Source organism: Artemia sp. Qi Xiang Cuo, chromosome 8 (genome assembly GCF_049724085.1).
Source record: "Artemia sp. Qi Xiang Cuo chromosome 8, ASM4972408v1, whole genome shotgun sequence".
NCBI lineage: Eukaryota > Metazoa > Arthropoda > Branchiopoda > Anostraca > Artemiidae > Artemia > Artemia sp. Qi Xiang Cuo.
In genome coordinates this window covers 28,727,252-28,741,721 of record NC_142801.1, presented here as the reverse complement: position 1 = coordinate 28,741,721, position 14,470 = coordinate 28,727,252, and the positions used below count along the sequence as shown (strand labels likewise).

Genomic DNA, 14,470 nt, shown 5'->3' with positions numbered 1-14,470 from the left:
CCTTCACATACATATAGGAAGGGGTATGAAGGGGGGAGGATATGAATTAACATCTCATCTTCTTTAAATAGACTAAGCCTGAATAAGGGTGTTGCGGGGTGATACTTCCCTTCTTATTGCAGAAATATATTTTTGAAATTTATTTTAAAGCTTCATTTAATTTGATTAATTTGCTTTATATTTCATAAAATTATATGCAATGAGATGTAAGTGCGCATTAGCCATTAAGAAGTCCTTTACCCTCACTCTTTAGGCTGAAGTCTTAAGCTAGGTGCCCACAGAAAGCGAATTCGCTGACGCTAGACGAATTCGTCGTCGTCAGGCAAATATTTTCAGCTTCGCGCGCCCAAAATTTGCAGTTCGTACCTTTCAACTCCGAGTCGAATTTTATTCGCACGATAGATATTCGCAAGACGAAATACAATAAACTTCTAAAAACAAGAAAATAGACACCCGGAACTTTCTTGATCGTTTCAGCTTATCTCTCCGACATCTTAAAGACAAAAGCAGTAGCAATCCAGGGCTTTTATTTCTGTCTTTTAGAAATCATATTTGAAATTTCGCGTTCTGTGAGGCATACCACGCGAATTCGCTGTCGTAATGCGAATTCACGTATTCGTCTGCAAAAAAATCGCTTTCTGTGGGCACCTAGCTTTAAAGTTCTTTCAAAATACTTCTTATCCAAATTCAACAGCCCTTGTGTTTGAGCAGTTTTTATTGAAAGAATTGTAAATAAAAAACCAAACTTTTGCGTTAAGAGCGAGGGCCAAGGAAGGGACAGAATCCCTCATATACGGAATAATCTCTGTTCGCTTTAAGTTTTAATGTTGCTCCTTACTTTCTGTTGAAAAAACTTGTTTTTTTAATATTCAATTTCTGACTATTTTTAAAATCACACAAGAAAATCTTCTTCCTCCCCTCCCCCGTATGAAATTTCCCTCTCCACAGAAAATTTTACCCCACATAAAAACCTCCCCCAAAAAATTCCGTGTTAACCCAATAAATAACACGTGAACAGTGGTCAAATTGCGTAATTACAGTCCTTTCCCAAAGGACTATGTAGGGTCTTGTCATTCAAAAGGCATAGTTATTAGATTTTTCACCTATACTGAAAGAAGCGGCAATCTCACAATTTTGATCTAATGTCTTCGGGGAAAAAGGGACGTGGGAGGGAGGCTTGTTGCCCTCCAAACTTTTTAGTCACTTAAAAAGGACACAATAACATTCGATTTTTGTTTGAATGAGCTCTGTCTCGGTCTTGTAGGACCATTGGTTCGATACAATCCCCTCTGAAAAAAAAACCGAAAGAAAACCCAAAGAAGAAACAAAACAACAAATACAAATTAAAGAAAAACAACAAATAAACAAAAACAACAAATTCAAATGAATTTACTGCAAAAAATTGTACATTACCAGTTTAATATAGCCTACATATCCTGATATTTATTCCTTAAAATTTTAATTAATTTTTGAATTCTTAAAGTTATAAAAGTGAAAACATTTAAAAGAATTTTTTTCGGTGAAGTACAAATTATATTCTGTCTTTTAGAAAGCATAGGGCTTAGGACCCAACCCAGAATAATTTCTGCTTGTTTTGAGATTAAGCTATACGAATTTCTATTTATTTTGGCTTTCATTTATTTACTAATGTTGATTTGTGGTAGTTGTATGCTTGGTAGATTATTTGATTCTATATTGGTTCATTTTTGGTTTAATGGAGTTCTTTACTTTTGTTTTGAAAAACTTATTTTGTGCAAAAAGTTGTTTTGATTAATTTCTGTTCGTTTTATATTGATAGTCTTTTTTCAGGGAGAAAGACTGAGCCTCTTCTGAAGTTAAACAACCAACCCTTCCATAAAAACTTTAAATACCACCTGGGCATAACTTACAACCAAGGCCGTATCCAGGGGGGGGGTTTACCCGGTTTGACCCCCCCCCCCGAAATTTTTGACCGAGTCGAAAATAAGTCGAAAATTAGTAAAACCTAGGTAAAAATCCGTAAAATTAGTCGAAAACTGAGTCAAAAATTAGTAACCCCCCCCCCGAAAAAAAATCCTGGATCCACCCTTGCTTACAACCTTTGCTCCTAAACTCTGGGGTTTGTTTCAACCCCAAAATCCTTGTCATATGATATTTAGACTGTTTTGAATTGAATGGCTATCTCAAAATTCCTATTAGAAACATTTCGGGATAATACGAAGTGTGTGTAGGGGGGTAGCTGCCCTCTGATCACTTTGACTCTTAAAAAGATCACTAGAGCGTCTCCGAAGTTTGAGACGCTCTAATGAGCCCCCTCCGAAGTCTATATGGCCACACTTTCTATAAAAACCCTATATATCCCAAGGGCATAACTTACAACCCTCGCCCTGAGGACTGGGGGAATTTGTTATCCTCAATGACATAATTTCCAGACCTTTCTGATAGGCTGAATAAAATGGCTATATCAAAATTTTGATTGGAAGTGTTTGGGGAAATGATAGGCGTCAGGGGGGGGGCATTTGCCCTCTGATCACTTTCGACTAATAAAAAAGGCACTGTTCTTCTCAATTTCCGATCGAATGATCCCATTTACAAGTTTCTACGACACCAATTTTTATAAAAATCGTGATTGTCACAAAGACATAGTTTTTAGCCCTTGTCTCCTTAACTATGGGGGGAGGATTGTCACCCTTTAATAATTGACTTCTAGATTTGTCGTCTACGTTGACTAAAAAAGCCTTATCAAAATGTTGATCGGAAATGTTTGGGGAAATGATGGGCGTAGGAGGAATTCTCCCTCCGATTACTGCCGATTATTAAAAAGGACAATAGCCCTCTCAATTTCCAATCGAAAGATCCCTTTTTGAAGTTTTTGTGACAACACTATCTATAAAAACGTTATACGCCCCCAGGGCATAACTTACAACCTTAGCCCTGAGGGCTGTTATACTCAAAAACACAATTTCCGGACCCTTCAACTAAGTCCAACAAAATAGATATATCAAAATGTTGATCGGAAGTGTTTGGGGAAATGATGGACGTGGGGAGGGGGGTCATTTGCCCTCCGATCGCTTTTGACTATTAATAAGGGCACTGCCCCTCTCAATTTCCAATTGAATGAGTCCTTTTTGAAGTTTCTACGACAACGCTGGCAAAGACCTAATTTCCAGAACTTTCAACTACGTTGAACAAAATGTCTATCTTAAAATTTTGATTTTATATGTTTGGGGAAATGGTGGGCGTGAGAGGGGGGTTAGTTGCCCTCCAATCACTTTCGACTATTAAAAGGGTTCGAACACTGGATTGTTTTATTTTCGTTATATATATATATATTATATATATATATATATATATATATATATATATATATATATATATATATATATATATATATATATATATATATATATATATATATATATATATATATATATATATATATTGAACTAGAGTAAATATAATTTACTTAGACAACTGGTAAGTTGGCTACTAGTTTCTGACTTGCGTGTACAATTTACAAGCAATATTTGGCTAATCTTAACGAGAAAAAGAAACTGCCGAAACCTCTTAAAAAAATTACCTAGATCTTTACATTATGGTATGAAAAAGTGTATGGTATGGAAAAGAGTTTTTTTAAACCTCGTGAGATATCCGTAAATATATGGCTATTTAAAAAGTGTGATCGAATATGTTTGGCAAAATGGTGGGCGTAAGAGGGGGGCCAGTTGCCCTCCAATCACTTTCGACTATTGAAAACACCCTTACAACCCTTACGCTGAGGGGTGTGGGGGGATTTTCATCCTCAAAGACATAATTTCCGGACTTTTCAACTACGTTGAACAAAATGGGTATCTCTAAATTTTTGTTGGATGTCTTTGGGGAAATAACGGGCGTGGGAGAGGTATTAGTTTTCCTCCAATCACTTTTGACTATTAAAAAGGGCACTAGCCCTTTCAATTTCCAATTGAATGAGCCCTTTTCGAAGTTTCTATGATAACACTCTATAAAAATCTTATATGCCCAAAGGGCATAACTTACAACCCTTGCCCTGCGGGGTGTGGGGGGTTTATCATCCTCAAAGACATAATATCCATAACTTTCAACTACGTTGAAAAAAATGGCTATCTCAAAATTTTGATTGGATGTGTTTGGGGAAATGGTGAGGCTAAGAGTGGGGTTAGTTGCCCTCCAATTACTTTCAACTATTAAAAAGGGCACTAGCCCTTTAAATTTCCAATCGAGTGAGCCCTTTCTGAAGTTTTTACGACAGCGCTTTCTACAAAAAAAAAATTTTATATGCCCCCAGGGCATAACTTACAACCCTTGCCCTGAGGGCTGGAGGAGTGTCCTCCTCGAAAACATAATTTCCAGATCAAAGAAAATTTCTTAGACCACATTGGCCTGACATCACTACAACTACGTTGAACAAAATGGCTATCTCGCCCTTTTCGAAGTTTCTACGACAACTCCTTCGATACGAAGTGCCCTGGTCTAAATGAAAAAAAAATAATAATAATACATTGTGCCAACACCGTTCTTTACTTAAGCAACGCTATTGCGCAGACTATGATAGGAATGGAAACCTCTACAGTATGATTCTCTAATATGTTGAATCTGATGGTGTGATTTTCATTAATAGGCTATCTATTGAATTTTTAGGGGTGTTCCCCCTTTTGATGGGTAATATTAAATTTAATGAGTTTTGGAATCAAATTTAATGAGTTTTGGAATCATGATATTTGGAATCTAAAAAAAGCCAATTCCTTTGGTGCATCAAAATTCCGTTTTTAGAGTTTTGGTAACAAATGGGTCGAGTCGCTCGTTACTGACCTGTTTTATAGCCTGTCTTTACCACAAACTGTTTTATAGATTTTATGAGGGACAAAAAAGCGGAGGGGGTATGTTTGATCTTGAGAGTCCAGTGACGTGAAACTTTCAAGTATTATTTTCTTGGTCAAAAAGATAATCAACTTTTTGCTGTGAGGAGGGGGAGGGATTAGGCCAGGAAATGAGCTTTCCCATGATCAATTTGAAGCTTACAACGGTAAGTCTTTGAACCAGAGGAACTAATGCGAAAAAATCGGTAACTGAAATTGGTTCCTCCTCTAACAAAAGGGGCTCAAAAAAGGGCCGATTCTTTTTCGATTGGCGTGAAGCATATGAAACTTTGGGCTATGGGACCCCAATGCAAAGAGAAACTAAAAAAAAACTCTTCCCCTCATAATATAGCCCAAAAAAGGCCGGAAAAGTGCCGAAAACTTTCTTCATCCCATTTCAAATGGAAGGGACAATCTTAGAAACTTAGGAGAGGGCTCATTCGAATGGAAATTGAAAGTTCTTTTGTCCTTGTTAAAAGCTGAAAGCTACTAGAGGGTAATCAGCCTCCCTCTCGGCTCCTTTTTTGCCATTCAGCCCCCCCTCTAATCCCTAGGATATCAAATCAAACTTTGAGATGTGCATTTAAAATGCAACGTTTTCTTTTGCCGTATCCATTTTTGAAGTACATACAGTACCACGGTATATTTACAGTGAGCTCATTTTCGTCCTGATTTTTTAATATCATTATCATTGTCTTCTGCACAATTTAAGCTATGATTTTCACACTTTCGTTTAATTCCCAACTCCATCCCAATGTACAGAAGCGGTACCCCTTCTTTCATTTAACAAGATACGAATTGGCTTTAAATAAGTCCTAAAAATACATGTCAAAGATACAAAAAAAAAAGACAAACAAACCTTAAAAATTGAGTCGACAGTAATTCAGTTTTAAATTCATATAAAATTGAAAACTAATCCAACCTTTCTCAGCTTGAGCAAGGAACTGAATTTGTCAGAACTATCACCGGGATGAATAGAAGAGGAGACAGTCATTTGCGCAAGCTGTATAGTGACGTGGGAAGCCAACAAATAGAATTGCCATAACAACCTCTTTCCTAACAGCCTCTAAATTCCACAAGTGGTGGCATGCTGGGTTAATTTGATAAAAAGACATTCATGCCAAGATCATTTTCTTCTAGGGAAGAAACACTATCTACATAAATCACAAACTTTGACAAAGAGAGCAGACCTCATTTAATATTGACCTTTCGGCAAATCTAAACTTTTGGTAAAAATTGCCGGTATCCATAAAGAAGACGGTAACATGAATATGATTTAAAATGAAGATCCAAACACATCACTTGATTCCACAAGTAGCAACATGCTCGCGCAAGTTGATAAAAAGCCATGACTGACAAAATAATATTAACTCTGCAAAAATATAAATTTACACATGGAGATGGACCTCACACGGTGAACATATTTCTGTGGAATTTCTCTTGAAGTAAAAATCGCGTCAAAATATTTTTCAAATATACTTAATCCCCCTCCCTCGTGTATAGGTATGTGATAATTCAATCAGATAAAAAATAGCATGATGAGAAGCAAAGAGCATTCCTGACGATGTTTCTAAATGCATAAATAAAAATACGAACTGTTCTGAAAGAGAAATGTGTAGAAAATGCACAAAAATGATTGGAATAAACGAAGTAGATGTGGCATTACCCCCCCCCCCCCTGTTATTATAATTGCTTACCGATAAGTTCTACCACATATTCTCCGACCAAAACAGTACAGAAGTGGTTGGCTAGATAAATATTTTTTTTTTATCTCGTAAACTATGAATTGATAGTTTGTATAATATTTCAAACCTTAATCAATACATATATATATATTGACGAGGACAATTATTACTAACAGATAACTGCATAAATGGCAAAGATTTTAACAGAAGAGGTTTCTGGGTACTGAAATAAGAAAAATACTTAAATTAGTTAAACTTTCCGTTAGGTTAAGGCATTTGCTTTCGTTGTGAGAGGAGTTCTGAGGGGCCCTGCGAAGGACCTTGGGAAACATTTATGTAAAGCAGGTATAACTTTACCTTATCTATTAACACAGAGAACGTTTATTTTTTAGCATACTTTTAGAACAAATAAACGAGCTTTTTTTCCACACGAAACATCACTTTTTGGAGCATTTGAAATCTTTTTGGAGACGATTTATACCTGGCCCTAAAATATGAAGAAATTGTCCCTTTGGATATTATACTACTACTAACAACTCACTGCAGTACCAAGACATCTGAGGCCAACACAGCTACTCACGCTACTCACACATCTCAATCTATTCAAAGCCTCCCTCTTCGCACCCTCCCAAGAACTTCCTATTTCTCTCAAATATTTCCTTGCGAAATACTCCCAGTCCATTCAGGGACGACCTGCTCTTCGTTTGGCCCTAGGCGGTTGGCTGACAAGGACAATCTGCAGAACATGTCCTAACCATCTCAACCTATCTCTCATTATAGCCCTAGAAAGCGGGATTGAACCACATTTTTCATACAGTTTACTGTTTGAGGTACGGCCAGTCAGTCTGGTACCTAAAACAATCCGTAGGCAATTTCTCTGGAAAACATCTAACAAATACTCCATTTTTGGAGCGCCCAAAAACGGAAAAATTGGAAAAAGCGCCGTTTTTGGATCTTGGTTTACAGGCTCATCTTCTTATTCTTCCAAACATTTTTCATTTGTGAAAAAACACCCTGGGCCTTGGCTATTCTACTTTTAACATCTTCACTGCACTCACCGTCTTTACTAATAATACTACCTAGGTGTCGAATCATTCCTTTCAAAACAGCAAAGAGAGATAACCAAATAATTGATTTTGTGCGGGTAAAGCATTAGTACATTATCTTCAAGCTTAGAAGCAAAATTAAATCGTCTTTGGCTTCTTTACTAACCTCTCTTCAATGTTGACCTTAAATTAACCATGTACTCGACTTTTTCCAGCTCAGGGAGAAACAAAGGGCGGAAAAAAGGTCCCGGGGACACCGAGCATCCGAGATCCTTGGCTATTTATTATCTTCACCAAGCCACCTGATTGCAATAAATTTAAATGCCTTATAAATTGAGCACAAACAGTGTGCAGTCAGACTACTAATCAGAATTTGCATACCCGAAAATGGTTGACCAAGGCTAGGTTTGCCAAATCAGCTTCCTTCGAATTTTTTAATGTTTTTTTTTACAGTCAGAGAGTAACGGAATTGTACTAACCAAATATATAGTTAGAATAGACGCAAAAGCTTGTGCCACAGCACTTAAGGTAGAAATATGAGCAGCCAAAAATTTAACCTGAATTGAAGAATAGTTGTGTTCCCTAAAGTAACACAACTATCTTTCAATTCAGGTTATTTTTTTATTATATTCATTTGTTAATTGAATTACATTCATTTATTACGTTACAATCACAGGCGAATTTTATTAAATTCATAAAAAGATTTATAAATTATGAAGAGCATTTGCACATATATTATCCCATATTTTTTTCTTTGACAAACTCTTTTTTGAAGTTATGCACACTATGATGTTTTCTCATTCTTTTTGGTCGAAAGTAATGGCTAAAAAGCGCAGAATCTTTGATATTTTTATGCGCTTTTCTAGGGTAAACATCAAATCCCTCGTGTGGTGATTTCTTCCACTCTTAAATCACAGTCTCCCCCATATATAAACTCCAGCCTGTAGAATAAGGGACACAGCAGACCACATTTTACTCACGGCCATGGGCTCGTAGATCACGTAGTGCATTTGGAAATTATGGACATATTTACATATATTTGTTATATACATGTATACATATACCCGGACATATATAAATATACATATATTGTTGGAACAAAGAGATTGTTGGAACACAGGTCCTCAATCGACAAAGCTATGGAGCTATACCAAAGGCCCGAGATTTTTGATTCCGCCTTGGCTCAACATGTGTATGACGACCCGCACCATTTCGTTTTATTCGGTAACACCTCCATTATTGTCCCTGTTAAAGGACTCACCCAAGTTTTCAGGGAGGCAGTTGAGATAAAAAAAAAAAGTACATTCACCAAAAGGTAGCTCTCAATAGAGATACTGGAGAAACCTATTTAAGCCCCATTTATAATGGACTAAATAATTCTGATCGTTTTTACTTAAATAAAAAAATCACATGTTGCAACCTAACCACATCTGTGATGATGTTTTACCTGGAAAGCGTTTAGCTTTTAAAAGTGCTCTGTATAAATTAAAAAATTGAATTCCCATTCAGTACTGTATTTTTTTTATTCAGTTACCCTTTCACCGTTACATGGAAAGGGTCGTCAAATCTTAGTTGTGCTTTGTTTTAAGATTTGAAATTTTGTTATAGTATCCTTGGATTTTTATTAGTAATTTTTATTTTATTATCGTGCCCTGAGGACGGTCAAGCGGAGGTTTTGACCGAAATATTTGCATATTAGTCCACATTTTTCACTGGCTTGTATAATTCTCGTTTTTCTCTTTTTTCGTTTTAGGTACTTGTCAAATTTCCCGAACCCCCTCAAGAATTTTGATCTCTAAGATATGAGAATAATTGGTTCGTCTGTCTGCAGTAGGTTATAATTAGCTTTGTCTCGTTAAGAATAACTACGATGTAGGTATATTTTTATTAAATATTTAACATATAGAGGTGATGTGGTTAGTTTAGGTATTTAACATAATGCGTTCTGAACGGCCTGCTTTCCATAATTTTCTTCAGTAGTTCCATAATTTTGTTTTCTAAAGTATTATATTTTGATAATATTTTTGGTATATTTCATTAGGATTAACTTAACTTCACTTCTTGGTTTAGGTCGGGATATTTAATAAGTACCATTTAGTATATAGAGCTGGTTAGGTTAGGTATTTAATATAATGCGTTCTGGGCAGCCTGTTTTCCATAATTCTCTGTTGTATTCTCCATAATTTTATTAGTAAAGTATTATATTTTCAACATATTTTCTTATATTTCATTAGGATTAACATAACTTCACTTCTTTGGTGTGGTCGCTATAACACATAAGTACCTGCTGTTGAATTCATTTTGTGTGTTGTCATGGCCCTGTGTCTCTTTTGGTAATACATATTTATCTATTTTTACATCGTAGAAAATTTTATCAGTGGTTTAACTAGTTTCAAAATATAATTTTTTTTGGATGAATAACGAGTGTCATTCCCATGTTTGTTTGGACGCTGCCTATTGGGAAAAAAAAATCTTTGGTCAAAATTTTATCTGAACTTGTCACTTTCTTCGTGGTACAATTACACAATGAGTAAAACCACGTGGATTTCCAAAAACCACACGGTTGAACCCATGGGTTAGGGCTCAAACAGAAAGGTTGATTAGAAAACGTCTAGCAACGCTGAATACATTGTGTTTTTGGAAAACCAATTTGAAAACATGTTTTAATACTAGGCTACCATTGCAGATAATAAAGTCACGGACTGTCAGCATCGCATAATCGCACTACGAGTCAAATTTGTAGACCCACCAGTTTTCTGGCGGGACACTTAAACTGTCCATGTTTAAATTAGTGTTGGGCGATATTTGATATCGACATTGATATGTCGATATATCGGACCATATATCGATATCGGATATCGAAACGTATTATCGAAACCGATATTTTTTAGGGGCTTCTAACCCCCTATATTCCCCGTGGAAAATCCACCACATGAAAATTCTACATATTTTCAGCATACATCTTAGAGATTCTTTGCAGCTTTGAATTCTTTCATCTATAATTGATTTTATTTATCCTTATCTTACATCTTACCATGGCATCTATTACGCAATAATTCACCTCTGGTTCCTAAGTCATATACGTATAAATTAATACCAACTAAGAAAGAAAAGTTGACGACAAATAATGTTTTAATGAAAAGTTCGGATTTTGAATGTTGTCAGAGCTAAACTAGCCGATCAGACTGGTTGAATTTTCTCAGTCTGAAAAATTCTGTCAAGGAAAAGGAGCTATCTGTCACAGATAAATTAAGATAAGGTAATCTAGCTTAATTGTAACTATACATGTATCCTTTGACCTTAGATCCGCCTGTGCCTCCAGAGGCACCCAGGGCATCAAGAAGGAGCCTCCAATCTTCCCGCAGGTTTGCTGCTGCAAGTATGTCCTCTCACTGAGGTTGGATTGATGCGTGCAGGTTACGGAGATCTGTCTGGTACGTTCGACGCAGGGTGTTTCTGGGTCTGCCACTGCTGCGTGAACCCAATGGCTGCCAATGGAGCGCTGCATTTGGTAGTCGGAGATTGTCCATATGTAGTACGTGGCCAAGGTATCTCCATCGGCGGACTCTTATGATATATGTCACAAGAGGCTGGCCAGTCTTGTCACGGATGGATTGGTTTGTTATTCTCTGCTGCCAAAGGATGTTGAGAATTCTTCTGAGACATGTGTTTTCGAAAGCAATTATTCTTCTCTCTTGTTCCTGGTTCAGGTGCCAGGTATCGGCTGAGTAAAGCAGCACTGGCATAACATTGCTATTGAAGAATCGTAGCTTTAGCTGTATAGAGAAGCTTTGGGACCGCCATATTTTCCGTAATCTATTGAAGGCCCCATTGGCTTGGCCGATTCTTGTGAGCGCTTCTTTTGTGGTCGATCCGGTACTTTCTATTATGCTTTTCAAGTATTTGAAATGGACGACTTGCTCTATGTGTTGGTCTCCGCAAGTGATGCTCAGGGGTGAATCTGTGGTTGCCATGCATTTTGTTTTCTCATTATTTATTTTCAGGCCGACATGGCCACCTCTCTCCCTCACTTTGTCAAGGTGTTTTTGGAGTCTTTGCTTGCATGATTTTAGGACGGCAATGTCATCACTAAAGTCTACATCACTGAATCGTGTTTCTGGATTCAGGTGGATTCCGTCTGTGCATATACTTCGCAGTATGTAATCAATGACGATTACGAAAAGTAGCGGTGACAAGACGCAACCTTGCTTAACTCCTGATAGAATGCGGAAGAAACGAGTTTGGCCATCTGGAGTCTTTACACAACACTCGCTATCTTCATAAAACGTAACAATCAGTGAAACTATCTTTTGAGGGATTCCGTAATGCAGTAAGATCTTCCACAGACTTTGGCGGTCTACTGAGTTAAATGCCTTCTCAAAATCGATGAATATCATATAGATTTTGGAGCGCCATTCTCTGCTTTCTTCCGTCAGTAACCGTAGGGTAAATATCAAGTCTGCACAAGAACGGTTCGGTCTGAATCCATGTTGCTCGTCGGGAAGGTGTCTGTCGAGCTGCGAGCTGATTCTCTGCAGTAAAACGTGCGTCAGCAATTTGCTGGGTATGGAAAGCATGCAGATTCCTCGCCAGTTGCCTGGGAAGGACGCATCGCCTTTCTTAAAGATCCTCACAAGGGTGTTGCGTTTCCAATCCAAAGGTATTTTGGCGGTTGTCCAGATTACTGCGAACAACACTGTCCAGAACTTGAGGCAGGTCATAACAGTCGCTTTGATCATTTCCGCGGATATCCTGTCTTCGCCAGGCGACTTCCTATTTTTCAGCTTCTTTGCTGATGCTATAATTTCGGTGGATGACGGCAGATCCGTGCTGATATCTAAGGAAAACAGTGTTGTTGCTGGGATCTCTGGGGGATCGTCTGGTGGAGGTCTATTCAACAGCTTCTTGAAGTGGCTGGCCCAAACTTCGTTTACGTCAGACTGCTGTATTATCAGGATGCCCAAGGGGTCTGTTACTGGTCCATGTTGAATAGAGGATTCCTTTCCAATAATCTCATTAGTGATTTTAAAGACGGCTCTTCAATCAGCCCTCTCAGCTGCCTCTTCTCCCTCCGCTGCTTTTCGCTGCTTTATATATATATATATATATATATATATATATATATATATATATATATATATATATATATATATATATATATATATATATATATATATATATATATATATATATATATATATATATATATATATATATATATATATATATATATATATATATATATATATATATATATATATATTTATACATATTTATACATATTTATATATATATATAAATATATATAAATATATATAAATATATATAAATATATATATATATATATATATATATATATATATATATATATATATATATATATATATATATATATATATATAGGTACTCCTATGTTAAACGCACTCTTTTATATACTGCAATGGAAACCCTTCAGGAAAACAGGTTTAATTCAAGACACCGCTATAGGGTAGTACAATGTATGGTTTTCATTGCGTATACGATATTTAAACTGTTGTTTTTTGGGGTTTAGGGGGGGAGGTACCTAGGTTAGGTTAAGTAATAATATATGCATTACTTTACCCCCACCCCCCTAATGTGCAAATATAAGGCCCAAATTTGTTTCTAAACTATTATATATTCATCATATTTTATTTCATTAGCATTAACCAAACTAGCACTATATAAAAGAGTGCGTTATACATAGGAGTACTATATATATATATATATATATATATATATATATATATATAAGGTTTTTTTTAAGGTTTGGTTTTTTATCAGTTTTATTCTGCACTGAGGACGGCCAAGCGGAGGTCTTGACCGAAATATTTGCATAATTTTTCAATTTTTTCACTGGCTGTTAATTGTCCTCGTTTTCTTCCTTTCTTTGCGATTTTATGTTTTATCAAATATTGAAAGTAAAAATATCGATATACCGATTAATCAAAATATCGCCCAACAGTATTTTAAATCATTTTGACACTTGGGTCACAAAAAGTTTAGGCAACTCTGTACTATATCTCATACTTTCTAGAAGAGGCAAAACTTTCCAAAAATTGCTTTCAGTATCTACGTTTTAGACAATCAATATTTTCTCCAATGTACCAATACATCAATATCGATATTGAGCATCACCCAACGCTACCTTTAACCATACTTCACTAAATCTGTATTGTCGTCCTTTTAATGAGAAGAAACCTGTTCCTACTTATGTACAATACCCTTTCACAACTAGTCCAATCCAGTATTTCAAGTTATTTTAGCTTATAAACCAACAATAGTACTTTATTCCAGCAAACGAGTTAAACGACGATTCAAGCAAAAAGAAATATTATATATTCTGTTCATTGAAAATTCGCCAAAAGAGTGCATCTGGAAATATTGCCTGTCAAAATCACTCTAGTCTACTTGCTGGAATTACTTATTCAGTGAATAAAAATAATGATACTCATTACTACAAGCCTCATGATTAATTCAACGCTCGGTGGATGGAAGTAAACCACAAAGGAAATGCCATATAACTAAACAAAACTGAAAAACTAAATAAAATATACAAAAACCCAAACATTATTCTTTCTTTCTTTAAAATTAAACGAGCATACTAAAAACATACCCCCTGAATATTCCCTAAATACTTCATAAATAATTTTCGCTTATGAGGTTTGTCTTTTCATTTCATTGCGTGGACGTCGGTTTGTTTTTTGTTTTTTTACGCTGAGCAAGGTTGAGCGAGAGCCTTAGCGCTGAAAGGTAAAATTTCCTCGTTTCTTCATCCTTATACGATATTTTTTCTTCTCTTATTGCCTAAATAAATTCCATGGATTGATTCAGGACCGTGTTCACCCCATCACCAGTGGATAAA

The 14,470-nt window shown here is 36.1% G+C and overlaps 1 protein-coding gene across 2 annotated transcripts in view; it reads right to left on the bottom strand.

Moving 5' to 3' along the window:
* Nucleotides 1-14,470, bottom strand: part of LOC148949305 (terminal nucleotidyltransferase 5C) — an 88,282-nt gene that overhangs the window by 43,200 nt on the left and 30,612 nt on the right. The window contains exon 1 of one of the 2 annotated variants that reach the window (XM_089093331.1): nucleotides 5,716-5,849. The exons of the other annotated variant lie outside the window; for it this stretch is intronic. The gene's annotated coding sequence lies outside the window, so the exon portion shown is untranslated. Of the gene's footprint in view, nucleotides 1-5,715; nucleotides 5,850-14,470 lie in introns of those variants that run through there. 2 annotated transcript variants of the gene reach the window in all.